Genomic DNA, 15,968 nt, shown 5'->3' with positions numbered 1-15,968 from the left:
GAGGTCATTAGTCAGGCCTGTTCACTCTCCCTGCCTGGGGCCCCAGGTGAACGGTGCTGTCTCGCTGTGATTGATGAAGGGGCTGGGGATACAGAACAATTAGTGTGACAGCAGCTTATGCAGAGGCCTCGGGGACCGAGGCGCTCTTCACCGTGGCCCGTCCTTGCTTCTGCTGTCTGTCCGGTTCGTCCAGGGGTCCAGATAGCACAGTAAGGTCCTTGTAAGGTCACCTCTTCTGCCTTGGCTTGTCCTTGCTTCCGCTCTCTGTCCGGTTCTTTTAATGATCCATCTCATCAGTGAGGGCCTGGTTTGCAGCTGAGAGATGCTGGTATTATTATTCCTTCCAAATTAAAGAAATGCAGGTACTAAGTACTTGATAGTACCAGCTCGTTTAGTGCACTGCACAGTGAGGGCCCTGGTCCTGTAAGGCCGTCACTTCTTCATCCCTGGCATGTGCTTGCTACCACTGTTTGTCCGGTTTATTCAGTTTTGTATATAGCACAGTTAGAGCCTAGATGCTGAAAGGTCACCTCTACATCCCATGCCTGACCTTGGCTTCTGTCGTCTTTCGCTTCATCACGTGGTCCATATAGCAGAGTAGGGGCCTAAATCCAAAGGACACAGTTCAATAGAACGGTTCAGTATTGGGCATGTCACTTGCAGGGCTATATATCCTGGTTGGAGTCTTCCTGTTATTATGCCGGGACCAGCCACTCATTATACAGTTAATGCCAAATAGGTTATTATCAGCCAGTTACCGATTGTCTGCCCCTTCCAGAGGAGATACACGGGTACTCTTCCATTCTGCTCAGACGTGTCCTGGGATATATATCCCTGCAAGTGACATGCCCAATACTGAACCATTCTATTGAACTGTGTCCTTTGCGGTCTTGTAAATTCGACTTTTTGGATGAAGTCTTTCGCGCCTATACTGGTATATACACATTCGGAGCCCTGACGAAGTTCCTACAAGGAACGAAATGCGTTGGCTGTGTGTCATTCTTGGTAAAGATTACCTAAATAAAGAAAACAATCTTCTATGGACTCAACTCCCCTGTGTTTGATTACAACGAGTGCGCCTTCTGCGTTTTTATGAACATTTCGGAAGCATTATAACCAACTGTGTGATGGACTGACACTGAAAGTGGAGGTCTCTCCAACATTGTCTGCTGTCTGCTAGGATCTTCTTCGGCCATACCATCCCTAAGGCCCTGTGCTATTCAGGCCTCTGGGTCATCTTGGCCAGTCAGTGGAACTGTGACCCCCCTCTTGGCCCCTATGGGCAACCTACACTCTTCTGGATACATCTGGAGTTTCTGAAGCACCAACCAGAAGCTTTGGTGGCGTGCCGCTTCGGGGATGAAAAGTTCCATAGGCACAACCATGGGTACTTCTTCTGGGGCTTCTCCACCCAGCGCTGTAGTATGATGACTCTCATCACTCAGTTCTGGTAAGCAGATGATCGTGTCTTGTATCTGAATTGTGTTATTAGGCATCTCTTTGTACTGTCTGACACCTACTTGATCTCTGCCTCACAGACCTTCCGATCACACTGTTATCTTGCACTTTGCTGTGACTTTCAATACCTCGTAGTTTCAGCCTTTAGCATTATCACTCCATATGATGTATGGCTTTAGGTTGTGTCATAGCATGGTACCTTTCTTTACAGCCTTACCAGCAGGCTCTTGGCCAATGATGTGTAGACTTCTCAGTACAGCTTTCGTTATCTTCAACTCATTTGTACTGGCTGGTGTTATGCTTTGACACCACATACGCCAAATGTCAATTTTGCACTTCGACTGAGGCACATGGCATGCACAAGCAGTTCGCTGGACCACGGCAAACTCTCTGGGAGAGCACTGTTGAGCTTCAGGTTACTTATCCCCTATATCATCGCTAGTTGTAGCGCCTCCCCACCCTGGGTACCTGCTAATGACAACACCACATGTGGAGCTTAGTATAACACGTCTTTATTCGTCTGTGTGTAACTGCGAACTCAACATTCTAAACTTGCATTCGCTTTGCTATCATATAACACTTTTGTCACAGTTCTACAGAGTCCATCAGGAGCCAAAAGGGTTCCGTCATTGCTAACTCACACAACACTACATGGCATATGCATATTTCACAGTATCAGTCATCACTTGGTAGTTATAGTTAGGATTGTGTTTCCATTGGAAAATCATTTTTTGTTTTTCTTATAACTTTGGTGCCAATTCATGAATCTTCACAAAAAATTCCAAACAGAGGTGTCATCCACATCATCTTGCTGGAAAGTTTTGAGATGATCCATCTAGCGGGGGGGATAGAAAAAAGGGAGGGGGTCTCAAATTTTTTTTTCCTCGTTCATTTTTCCATAGGAAATTTAGACACTACTACAGCCCAAACGGCTAAATGAATTTTCACCAAATTTGGCAGAAAGCTAACTGTTTGTCCAGAAATTGTGCTATTTGTGATGCGGGATGAATCAGTCGAGTCGTTTTTGAGAAATGAAGGCTCAAAATATATATTTATTTACTATTGTGGAGCATACACAGAGCCAACAGATCCAAAAATGAGATTGGATTGGCTGCCGCCACATTAACAGTGATGTGGCGGCAGCCATCCCAAGACTCGGGACTCGCAGACTCAGTCCTGCATCTTAGAAAATCATAAAAAACAGATATAAGGAAGCATCTGCTTCCGCGCTTTAAATCAATAAACCCCATGTGGTGGGCCTGAGCCCAGTGGGCAGCACTAATAATTTATATGGCGGGGGCTGACAACCCATACCCCAGGCCAATTCTGAAATAAAGGCCCCCAGGGAGCCCATACCCTGGGGCTGAAAATATTTAAAATGGGAGGAGGCACTTGGCTCCCCTCCCCAAGGCTTGTAATGTCCTAGGGACCCCATGCCCATGGTCACTATTTTAAAAATAGGAGGGGTTGTGTGGCCTCCTTTCTGTGCATTCAAAGGCCTTGATGGCCCCCTACCCTGGGGCCAGTTCCACTTTTGTGTCACTGGTGGCCCTGCCCCAAAACATTGTTTTTCTTCCTGTAAGCGCACAGGCAGGGAAAACTTGGCTGTTTTCGCCATATAGGAGTTGCAAAAATGCTCCCGCCTGGTGGAAGCACACATTTGTTTCCCTGTATGTGCTCTTGCAGGTAGGGAAATAGAGGTTACTCCAGCCTGGCGGTAGCACAGTAAAGAAGCTGCTTCCTTTGAGCAGTAGAAAAGCTGTCTCCCACTGCACCCAGGATGGGTGCATGTGGGGAGCCGGTGGGGCCTTGGGGTCACCCCTGCGGCCCCAACGCCCTGTGTTGTGGGTGCCCCGTGTGGACACCCCCTGAAAGCCCTGGGGATGAGGTCTCAAGGACAACTATTGGCTCGGGAAGAGGGACCACTCATTTATTATTCACTGGTCTTCGAAGTAGTGCCCCATAATGCCCTGTGAGGGCTATTTTTACTTTTTTTGGGGAGCTTGGTGATGTCTTTAGAAGGGGCAGGGGCACTACCAAGCACTATTTTATTGGTGTGTGGGGCTGCAGGGAGTCTTATTAAATCCATGACCCCAGGAGAGCTTCCTATATTTTTTTAAGTACTCCTAGTTGAAGCTCTAATCTCTTCAGCTGCAGTGTAGAGCCCCCTTTTGGTGGGTTCTATGGTTGCCCTTGAAAATGATTTTTTTAAAAATACTCAAAGACATGTTGGTGGTTTTTTTTCATTAAACTTTATTGATTTTTTTTAGCAATCACTTTTATTCAACATTGCACTGTGTGAAGTTTTGAAATATATATTTCATTCTAATTGTTGGTCATCTTAACAAAGACAATGTATGTCATTTATATATGTTGATATCTTAATCCCTTTATAAAGCCAATATGCCTACTTTTTGTTTTTGGTGTTCTGATTCTTTGACTAAACTCTAGCTCCCCTTGTTGGTTAAACTCTGCAGAGATTCTTTTAGCGCCGAGATGCCCACGGGCCTTCGTTCGCGCTCTATAAATGCTTAAATAAATAAATAAATTTGACAAAGTCAGTGGGTCTATCTTACTTAAAATGACACCCAGGCCCTACGCTCAACTCCTACTGCCTATAGTTCAGGCACAGAGAGGGTGGTTGGGCAATACTGAGGTTGGGTACAGGGTCTGGCCTATGGCCAACACCACATCTTAAAATGCCAAAGGCAGTGCAAAGCATGAATTTGTTTGCCTGTGAAGGGTTAGATGCAGGACGAAGGCCATGCACTGTGTGGGGTTGGTGTTGCGTATGTTAATAGAATAGTATTTTGTTACAAAAAAACAGAGAAATTTACTGAAAACCCCAAAGTTTAAAGTGACGTTATAGGTAGGTATGGTAACAATTTCTTAGATTTCGTCTCATTCCAACACCTAACTTTAACCATTGTATTTTCAGTGAAGATATATACGCAACCTTCAGCAGCGTGAAACCGGCCACACCAGCGTACTTTTAAAACTATATATATATATATATATATATATATATATATTTATATATATATATATATATATATATATATATATATATATATATATATATATATATATATATATATTTCTACACACCAAAGGTTATGTCACTTAAAATTATAAATAACTGTGGTAATTAAAAGTCCTTGGAGCCAGGTATATATATAAAATAGGTTAAATTTATTAAAGCTTAGTTCCAGGTTAAGTTCATTATAAGAAAGTAAGGTAGATGGAATAAACCCCACCAGGAGCAGCCTCCCTGCCACTCAGCATGCCTGCCATCAACTGTCACTCTACACTCAAGCCAGCCACCCAAACATTCCATATGTCATCAGGCATTCTAACACTCCTACTAGCTGATCAGCAGGGAAGACACAAGTCAATTATAACAATAACCTACTAGCCCACATAAATAAATTACCATGATGTAAAACCCAACTTGCCTGTGAAGTCCTTACCTCTGATGTAAGGACTGCAATGTTACTTACGTGCGATGTAGCCATGAGGTATTAATTGTGATAAAATGCCCCTTGTCGCATGGTCAAATCCCATTTTTTGCTGAATTGTATTGCTGCTTTTTAGGCTGTACAAATTGGGGCACTTTCTCCAGCGCATAATGCACAAGTTTAGAACCCGAAAACTTGAGAAAATTGGCTAATCCCTTATTGGTATATTTAGCTTTCCTATAAGGTCACAGTATATGGTGTGTGAGAACTACACCCATGGCATGGAAAGTTAATTGTCATCTGTGGACTGCAGAACTTAGTTTTCCATCCACTGGTGTGACAGATTAAAACATGGCTTCAGGCCTATCCTGTGTAGTCTGACAGCAGCAGCTTAAAACCTGCTGCACAAACCTGTCAAAAGCACCCTTTTGCCAGGTAGAGAAACCTGATTTTAAATATTAAATAAGTCACCTCTAAGCACACGATTTTGCCCACAAGATAGGGTCATAATATTTAAGAGTGGAAAATATCTAACATTAAAAATGACATGTTTCCCTGGTGACTAGGCACAAAAAGACATTGTCACTGGTCAGACTGTAACTAGAACATAGGATAATTTAAAGTTTAGATTAAACACTTTAATCTATAACTTTTGCCCTGTAACAGCGACAGACTCCATTCAAAGACTTAGTTTTATATTTAATAAATACCCGCTTTAATGCTAAAGTCAGATTATTATTATAAATGAGAAATGCGACTTTTAGAAAGTTACTTTTACTCATACTAGAGCATCTGTGAGCCTGTCCTTGGCGTGAATTAGGTTTGAAAGAGATGTTACTTGAAAGGGGATCTGCCCTTTCACAAGTAAATGTAAGGAAATACCTGGAGGAAGCAGCTGTTTGTCCCTCTAGTCAGGTTGGAATCAAACCCAGTTTGAGCATGGGGAGCACCGTGGGAAAGTTTGCAGTATGGCAAACAAGAAACTGCTGAAAAAGTGGGTAGAGTTGTCCCATAGAACATTTTGGCTAGAGTTGCCCCCGAAACATTACCTCATTGGTTAGGGAGGATGTAGGAACAACTCTCATCTACACGCTACTGTTGACTATACCTCAAAGCAGCCTCCTTAGAACACTTTTTGGACCTGCAGAACAGAAGGACTACATATGCTGTTTGAGACCTAGGAGGAGACCTAAAGGGCTGAACCTGCTCCCAATTCTCCTATGACAAAGAAGTGGACTCCAAAGGTCTGTTGGCTAACCTCCAATGTGGTTACAGGCACAGAACAAGCTGCAAGAGGACTTTTCCTTGAAGTATCCAGCTAACCAGTAGCAACTGTACCCTATAGTTTGCCTCTACCTCACACCATTTGAGACTCTGAATGCCTCCTCTCAGGTACTCCAGAGCTTAACTAGGGCCCAATGGAATAAGTATCTGACCGGCAGTTCCACAGCATTGGACTATCTTTCAGAAGCATCCTTCTCAAATGTCTCTGCACGTCCGAAAAAATTCCATTCTGTGTTGACATCGAAAATACTCTGCAAGAAATCTCAAAAGCTCCAAGGTGCTGGGGGACCAACATGTTTCCGGTAGATGGCCTTCAGTTCCACAGTGGTGGCTACAGTTTCAGCACAGATCCAAAGACTCTTTCTGAAGCGGGATTCTAAAACATTTTCTACTTTTTGACTTCCAGACTTTCATCGGGCCCAATCCACTTAGTGTATCTGAACTGGGCTCCATTGCAGTCATCCTCAAATTGAGCCTAAGTCTCGTCTACAGCTTCAACAGACTTTTGTGGCATTTAATGCATTTTATTGCTCTTTTCACATAAATCTTTAAAAATTCGTATCTCCAGTTCCCCATATTGTTTTTTTGTCATTTGGGTATGATTTTGCTTAATAAATGTATCTCTAATCTTTTATTTTGAAGTAGGATTTTTATTCTGTAATGTATTTGACTTTTTAACTGTTTCGCTACTTATAAATGATTTACACATTTTCTCTAAGTTAAGCATGTTAGCTCTGCGTCACAGCTATCCGGGATTTAGCTCAAGTTACATTTTTCTGAAATCTTTGACTGGACTTAATAGGGTAGTGACTTTATTACTTGTGGTGGACTTCCATTCATCCCAATTAATAATTCACTTCTTTACACTTATGGAAGATGGGCTGATTTCAACAAAACTGATAAGTCTTGAGTGCTTTCCTAAATGCACGATCGTTGTTCCTCCGCTACGGATGTACCGAATGTTTGTTGGAAAGCGAAGAGGCAATCATGGAGAAAGAACAGCTGCCAACACGTATTTGCTGAAATCATACGATATTGAATAGACATGGAGCTGAAGAGAGAGAAAGGATGAGCACATGGCTGATATATTTAGTGTAAAACAGATGAGTGCTAGAGCTGTACAGAGCCTAATGGGCTAAACACAGGGCCTTCAACTGTGTACTAAGGGTATCTGTTATGCTGGGGATTCTGGTGTGGTTGACATGCTCCTGATTATTCAATTTGGGGGAATAACAGCCTTATTTCCCCCCCACCCCCATACACTTTGCCTACTTTTAGCAGGTGAAATGCTGGGGTGGAGTACTCTAGGCGTGTGAAGTTACGTTTTCCACACAATAAGAATGGTTCCGTAAGACCCACCATGCACTGGGTTAGTGCTGTTGCTTAACCCCTTCGAATCAGTGCTCGTGTGCTCATGACGAGCTGAGCTCGTCATGACCTTCAGACGCTTGCACGCTGGGCTAATTCCCCTGCTGTGCGAACTTTCTAAAGAAACGGGTGTGGTCATGACGAGCTCAGCTCGTCATGAGCACACGACCACCGTGGCTCATGACGAGCTGACCTCGTCATGAGCACAGGGGCGCTGTGTGCGCCACGCCCCCCAGCACAGCATGGGAATTTGCCCGGCTGCGAAGAGGTTAAAAGTCAGGGTTGAAAGAGACCTGCAGAACATGATCCATTTGGCCGCCGTTCACCCTGCTGAGCACTCACTGCTGAGCAGGGCTCTGTTGCCTTGAACCTACTTTTCTTCTTGCTGCAGAGATGGTTTGACAGATCTGCTGACCGGAAATGTGAACACAATGCAGCTTTTCAAAGTCATCCGTCCCTCTGTGTTAGGCATGCTTCTCACTCCAGGCACTCAGCCTCGGGCTCTCTGCTAAGTGGGGCTACATTACAGTGCAGCTAGCACGACCCGTTTAAAACATGCATCTCGACCAGTATTCTTCACTCTACACAGGGCTCTGGCCTCCGGTAGCATAGCATAGTGGCAGTAGGCGGGGCCAAGTGCATCTAGGTCACTTCTAAAAACATAAGCTTTTCTGGCTTATGATTCACTTTTAGTAAAGTAAGTAGGGTCTTAATAATCCGAGCATGCAAGGCCCTGTTGACGTAACAGCTAGTAATGGCCGAATGGGCTGCACATGGCATAGATTGTCGCGGGATCTATGCAGAACACCTAACCATGCGTGAAGGGATTTTGTACGAGCAAATGAAAATAATACAGCAGAAAAAAACACAAAGAGAATAGAAAGAATCCCAAACGCACCCTGAGAGGAGAATTTTACAGGACAAATAAATACACAGGAATAAATGGCATTTAAACTAAGGTGAAGGACAGAATCACTGTGGGCACTGACAGGCTTGACTAGAAAGAGATTTAAGGAATAGCTAAAAAGGATGGAAAAGCCTAATGCAGGAAAGCTGATGAGTCGATGGTTGCAGGTGGTGGGCAGCAGCACTCATTTTTGATGACCCGCATTCATGTTTCATCAACAGGCTTCGACCCAGAGCAAGCGAGAGGAAGAAATAAAGAAGATGAGAAAGATAGGACACAATGGCCTAAGGAGGAATGAAGAATGAAGTAAAGAGACACGAAGAGCAGGGTAGAGAAAGAAAGAGGCATGAGGAGGAATCAAAACTAGACTGCTGAGCAAACCTACCATTCATCTAAATGAGATGAGAGCATACCAACATAGAGCGTCCCAGCATAAGGCAACCCTGGAAGACATTGTGAATCCCTTCTCCTGGTAACTCTGGAAGACTCTGTAAATCCCTGCTCCTAATTACTCTGGAAAACACTATGTTTCCCTGCACCTGGAAACTTTGGAAGACACAGGGGCGTAACAAAGGCCCTGTAGCCCCCAAAGCATGGGGGGAGGGCGGGCATGCTTGCCCATACTGTAGGGGGCCTACTCAGCCCCCTACTGACGTGAGTGTGAGGGCCCCTTCAGCACATCTTGCAGGGAGGCCGCCTCCCATTCTGTGACAACACGGGGAAGACACAGTAGATTTCTGCACCCAGTCACCTTGGAGGACACATTAGGTCTCGCTCCTGGCCAGTCTGGATCTCCCAAAAGCATGCAGACTTCTGGCAAGATAGAACTGTGTTCTCTTATCATTTTCATTCATGGCCCTGGCATCTGTCCCTTTAGCTGTCAGATTGTATTTGTTTGAGTCTCTTCGTGCACGTTGCAAACTCTAATCAATTTCTGGTGTGAGTTGGCAACCTCTGCAAGGAGACATCTTGTTCAAGAATTACATCTTATTCTTCTATTTAACCTTCAATTGCTGGCGTTTTCCTTCCTGAGACACCATGTGATTTTTGGCAATTAGCTGGACTCACTTTTCAACAAGAATAGCACAACTTTTCCACTCACAAATTATCGGCTAACCACGCCCGGATGCTCATCCTTTCAACCTTGCCTCATATCAGCGCATTACCATTTTGAGGTAAATCAAAACTTTCTATAAATTGGATTTTTGACACTGTAAATACTTTTGACAGACTGTCAAGATTTCTCAACTGTGGTGCAGGGGCGGCTCCTCCATTGGAGCATAAGTGCCTCGCCCCACTTAAAATCCCCTGAAAACCTCATGAAAAATAAAATGGTAATTTATTACTACTTTACTTTTTATCCCCTTCCCGAACCAACTATCAAGACTGGTGTGGGGGTACTGTAGAGTGACAGCAGCTGGGAGGAGGGTGGGCTGTCTATGCACTTATGTTTAAAATGCACTTCTTTTGGACCGGCCGTCTTGAGACGGCCAGCCACACATGCACACTTTAAACATCTCTAACCCAGCTGTATTAAAACAGCGGGGTTAGAGTCAGTGCAAGCCTCCCCGACGCTGTGGAGCACCGAGTGAGGCTGCTCTCTCCAATCAGGGCACTGCTCTCACAGCATGAGAACAGCACTCTGATTGGTAATGGGAATTCCAGGCTACAGCTTCCAGTTCCTGTGGAGGTCCGGAGCTGAAGACGTTGCACCCGCCCGGTTACTTTTTTTAAATGTATTTGATAAACTTGTTTGTACGTGCTCACGCCCCACCTTCCCGTAGATGGCAGCTACTACTGCAGTTCTGCACAAGCTTCTCAGTTTAGAGAAAGCTTCATCTGCAGCTGCTACTCAGCTCTGCTCCTCTATGACATCCCGTCGCAGCACTACCTGGAAAAGGTCATTACCGAAGCGGCAGCCTTGCCAAAGAATCTGTCTGTGTCCTGCTGCCACACGGTTCTGCGTGTGAAACATGGTGGTTGTAATAGACTGTGGCGCATATTGATGAGAGGCTTGTGGCATGCTTGCGCCACGCAAAGTGGTCCAAGCATGACGCAAGCCTATAAGTCAGATATTTGAGGTCACGCAAAGCCACATTGTGTGGCTCTGAATAGCTTAATAAATCTGGAGTACGTCATTGCAGCACAGATCGCTGCGTTGCCTCACTCCCCTTGCACGGGAGGCATTTCAAGGGCATTGTGGTGGGTGTTTCTATGCAAAGCCCATGTATTTTGAATCATTCCCAGATTTACAAGGACTTGTAAACCTAAGAATGCGCCAAAATCTTACGCCTCCCCAGCTGAGGCACAACGAGGAGAAATATTTTCATTTCTCCTCCTTTTTTCCTCTTTCTATGTGTACTGCATTGTGCAGCTCACATAGATAAGGAATGAGCCTATCAGGGTTTTCTGTTGTGCAAGAAGGTGCCTCTTGCTGCACAAAAACAATCCTGCAAACAACAGAGGCACCCTTGCACCGAGAGTGCCTGCATTGGAATGAGGCTGCCAAAATGATGCCAATGGAAGGGAAAAGGACAGGAATGCACAGTATTGGATAAATATTGCAAATGTTTGTCCTTTCCCAGTGATGCAGGGCAGTGCTGCAATGTGACTTGCTGTGCCGCCCTGCATCACTATTTCCATAAATATGCCCCTGTGTCCCCTCTGGAGTCTGGAGCACTGAGTGAAGCGTGGTGGCCATAACTAGCTGTGTTTTCTTTGTTTATTCTGTCCTTTTTCTCCCGGGCAAATCTCAGTAGGGCAACCAATGTAATTGTCTCAGTGCAGGTTTTAATGGGCTCTCCTGGGCAGGTTATAAATAAGGCAAGTCGATGAATTGTATTGATGAGTTGGGCTCAGACAGCATGAATGTATATCTTGATGGATCGATGGATGGGCATTCTAGCAGGTCTGTTCAGGTGGATATTACTGTGGAAACTTATTGGCCCATGAGGATGACATCTAAACCCAAACATCTAGTAAATGTTGTTTCCTATTAATGCTTTCTATGTACTCTCGCAACACAGGCTGCTTTTAGTTTTAATTATTGGTTCTTTACGGTGAGTTGTTTTTAGGTGTTCATTGGAAGGGGGGGGGGTGCTATATTCTGTTATAAGATTAATTTCATGACCTTGACTCTGTCTCTTTAACTATCAGAATGCGTTTGTTTGAATATCCCCCTGCGGGTACCAACCTCTTATCTATTTCTGATGTGAGCTGGTAACCTTTGCTTGGAGACACCGAGTGCTGTTCCTGTTCCAGCATTAGATCATATTCTCATATTCAATCTTCAGTTGCCAGCGTTTTCCTTCCTGGAACACCACATACTGCTGTTTCAGGGCTACTCATTACCTTTTTTAATGCATAAAAAGAAATGCATCTGTACAAAATAAACACACCAGAAATAGCAATGATCATCAGCAGACAATAGCAAATAATTAGAACTATGCTCAACTACACCATGGCCACTGACTTTGACCAGTCCACGGATGTCTGCAAAATGGGGGGGGGGGGGGGGGGGGGAGGGGCGGGGGGGCACCAAAAGCCCATGCACCTGAAAACCCGAGCGAAAGTTATTCTGTCCCTCAGCTCTTGTCTTCATTGAGCGCATGTTTGGGATACCCTTGGTTTTTGGAAACTCCTGTCCAGACTCAGGGCACTTCAATGTCCCCTCGATGGCCTCCACCTCCAGGAGGACGTGATGAGCTTTCCGCAGGAAGTCTTTGTTGCTTTCATAGTCAGTGATTAGATCCCTAGGGAGATCCGACAGGTGGCCCAGATTGTCTGCAGCCTCCACTAACGCTGTCCACCCCAGTTTAGGGATCATCCGCGCCACAAACGCTTGATTGAAATCCGCAGTGTTCACTTTCACCTCAGTGGCCTTCGGTCCCAACGGGAAGACCTGCTGAACAGCCCGCACGTGCGAGCTCAGCATGTTGTACGTTAACAGCTTCATCTTTGCTCCAAGCTGCGCTTCTGCGCGTGACCTCTGAACCGGACCTGCTACGAACGGAAGCGGTTAGTCTGTATACATCCCCAACCCGGAAGCAAGAGGCACAGGCTACGCATCATTGCGTGAGTAGAACGTGCCAAGCCGTACAGCAGAGAGTAGAGTGATCTTAAAATGCAATGATAACCAGTGGAGTGAAAAGGGAATAGTGACCAGCCATCCAACTTGCTTGCCCCTGAAATGGGACAGGCCTCGAGTGACAAGTGACTGTTGCGGAGAGAGAGGTAGATCATGAGAGTTCATCCTCACCATGGCCCAGTATTGCAGGAACAAAGACATGGACTTAGTAGTGAACAGCTGAGCAAAATCAGAGAGGCTTGAAGCTGTGTAAGGGACAACGCTAAAATATCACGCAGGGACCCGTTTTTATGGTCTGACTTCTCAGCGCTGATGTCGCCAGACAATTATTTGAGCATCACTTGGAGAAGGGCTTTGGCTCTGTCCACATATTGGGAGTCAGGAGTACATGGCATGATTGGGCACAAGTCGTATGCTTCCACAAACAAGCATTGGCAACGCCAATACGTCTCGTCTATGTAAGAGCTATAGGCTATGCCAATATTTTTTAGCCATGTTGTTCACAAGCTTGGCTGTCATTCAGCTTGGCCAAATGTTATGGGGGGGGTAAAGAAGATAGAAGTAGATTGTCATAAAGTGGAGTAGAGTGGAGTGTTATGAAGTGGCGTAGAGAGTCCAAGAGTGGCATGCAGTGACATAGAGTCCTCACAGGATGAACCCAAAGGGTCAAGATGCCACCCTTCATATCAGAGACAAAGAAATTGATATGCAGTTTCACAGGGATCATCCCCCAGACCCACCCTTTTAAACATATACATGACACTGATTGCTAACGTCATCTGATCTCACATCACAGTCATCTCTCAGTGTTGTAGAGTGCAGTGGTGCAGAGTAGATTAGAGTGGCTTTAGATTGGATTGGCGTAGAGTTTAGTGGTGCATAGTAGAGTAGTGTTGGGTACAGTGAATTAGCATAGAATGTAGTCGAATAGAGTAGAGAGACGTCGACCTAAGTGGCGTAGAGTGGACTGTTGCAGAGTAGAGTGCAGTAAAGCAATGTGCAGTGGAGTGGTGTAGAGTACAATGCAGTGGGGTTGAGTGGTGCAGAGTAGAGTGGTGCAGACTAGGGTAAAATGGTGTAGTAGCGCATTGCCATTACATCTTCAATTTGAATGACCATACATTTGCCTACACATACAGTTTTACTGATAACATTATACAGTGCACAAATGGTAATGTGTGGAAATGTCATCACCTAGTGTATTGATTTGATTTGATCATCTTAACATATTTGTCGCCACCACAGCACGGGAAACATATGCTTCATTTGTGCTGTCCATATTCTGAAATATCTGCACAGTTCATTTACAGACATTTACATTTTGCTTTGTGCTAGAAAAAAGATATAACATTGTACAGCACAGGAGAGCTGGGGAAATGGTCTGAGTAGTGTGAAAAGTGAGTCAGGCTGAGACGGAGCTGGAAAACAGAGAAAAAGACTTAAGAGGATACTCTTTTTTAGGTGGTTTAATCTTCTAGTAGTCATAGGAGGTTCAATACTCTAAGGTAGCTAGACTCACCTGGTGAATGTCACAAGGAAAGGACACCAGTCAGCAAGCAGTCTCTCGGGTGACAGATGTCTGCAGAACAGCAGCTCTGCTATATAAAAACACAATAACATCATATACGGACACGCATTCTAGTTTGTACTCATTTTCGTTCACCTTTTATTCTACAGTCTATCACTTTAATGTCTCTCTTAATACATCATCTCTATGGCACCGAATGTAAAGCTGCAGGTGCCAGGCTTAAAGCTTAGTAAAGTAACGTAGTGGGTTCATGCATGTGTTTCAAGGATTCTTGGGTAACTTGCAGACCGCAGTGCAGTATGTTCATACAGGACTGAAAGAAACGTTACCTGTTTGCATTTATTACAATGTGAATGTCACTGAGTTCAGTATGATTTTATGAAGTGCAAAAAAATTGCTTGTTTAGTAGTCTCTGAAAAAAATCCTTAACTGAATTACCAATATGTACTTGGAAGCATATTATAATGTGGTATTACGTGGAAACTGCTAATTGTTTACTAGTCTCTGAAAAAAATCCTTAACTGAATTACAAATATGTACTTGGAAACATATTATAATGTGGTATTACATGGAAACTGCTAATTTCTGAGGCAAAATGCAGCATCTTCTTTTCGAAACATGCACGTGCTATACAGAGCGATGAGTGCCAGGATGTGTGCCATAACCGAAAGTGGCACTGGTGCCAAAGAAATACTATATGTAGACGTGTGGTGTTTACCAAGCATTAACATTCATTCAAATTGTTCACTTGAAAAAAAACATTTTAGTTCGCCCAGCTATAAAAAAAATGGCGGAATTCTCTTTAGTGGGTGCAAATGCCATTCGAGCTTCCTACGTTTGCTGCCTGCGGAACACTTTTACATTTCAGAAGTTAAGTTATGAAATGGTAAATGTCTTTCCATGTCCATAGAGACTCACCTGTGATTTTAGCATATGTATTTTAGCTGTCTTGCTATGCGGTGGGTGTAAATGATTTGCTATCACTTTTGCATTATGGCCTTTTTGTACCTATAGCCATAAAATTCAGAGACGTTTTAAGGCACGGGAAAAGCGGGCTGTGGCCCAGGACCCCGGCTTTTCTAAATGTAAATGTAAATTGATACTTGTATAGCGCACTACTCACCCGCAAGGGTCTCAAGGCGCTTGTACGAATACCACTGTGGAACCCATCCTGGCTTTCCCTGTGAGGCGTACACTCCTGGGCACCCCCAAGGTGGAGGCCAGGCATCCTTAGCGTCGTGGGGGCCTTTGTGGAGATTAAGCAAGCTATTGCCCAGAGTTGCAGAGTGGGACTCCATGATTGGAATAGGCACCGAGGCGAGAATTATCAGGTCCGTGGAATTTTGAGCCCAAGACCAGCCGGGGCTAGACCTCTGCATCAGGGTCTGCCGCTCCAACCATTGAGCCACACTTCTGGGGGCCTTCTGATAGAACCAGATCTGTTCTGCAGAGAGTCTTGCCCTGGTCACCTTGTATGTAATGTATGTAATGTATAGGCATTTATATAGCGCACTACTTACCCGTAGGGTCCCAAGGCGCTTCGACCGCTGCGAAACCCTTCCTGGCTTCCCTGAGAGATGGTCCCTTAATGGGTATCTCCAGGGTGAGACCAGGCATCCCCGGCGGTCTGGTGGGGCCGTTAGTGAAGATGAGGCAAGCTAATGCCCAGAGTTGCCGAGTGTGATCGCTGATCAGAGTGGGCACCGAGGCGAGAGAATTATCGAGTCCGCTGACCCTGGTCCAGAAACCTGCCGCGCCGGGAATCGAACCCTGGTCCCGGGCCGTCCTCTGCTCTCGGGTCTGCCGCCTCTAACCAGTATTTAAACAGATTGTTTTAAATACTTGTTTTCTTTAATGTATTTTTACTGTGGGTGATGT

General features: G+C 44.8%; 1 protein-coding gene and 1 pseudogene across 1 annotated transcript in view; one reads left to right on the top strand and one right to left on the bottom strand.

Moving 5' to 3' along the window:
- Window positions 1-15,968, top strand: part of SCN1B (sodium voltage-gated channel beta subunit 1) — a 385,196-nt gene that overhangs the window by 155,435 nt on the left and 213,793 nt on the right. The gene's annotated exons all lie outside the window — the stretch shown is intronic.
- Window positions 12,060-12,430, bottom strand: LOC147701326 (multifunctional methyltransferase subunit TRM112-like protein pseudogene; annotated as a pseudogene).

The sequence above is a fragment of the Lissotriton vulgaris genome, chromosome 7, assembly GCF_964263255.1.
Source record: "Lissotriton vulgaris chromosome 7, aLisVul1.2, whole genome shotgun sequence".
NCBI classification, from domain to species: Eukaryota; Metazoa; Chordata; class Amphibia; order Caudata; family Salamandridae; genus Lissotriton; species Lissotriton vulgaris.
This window is presented reverse-complemented; position numbering and strand designations above follow the sequence as displayed.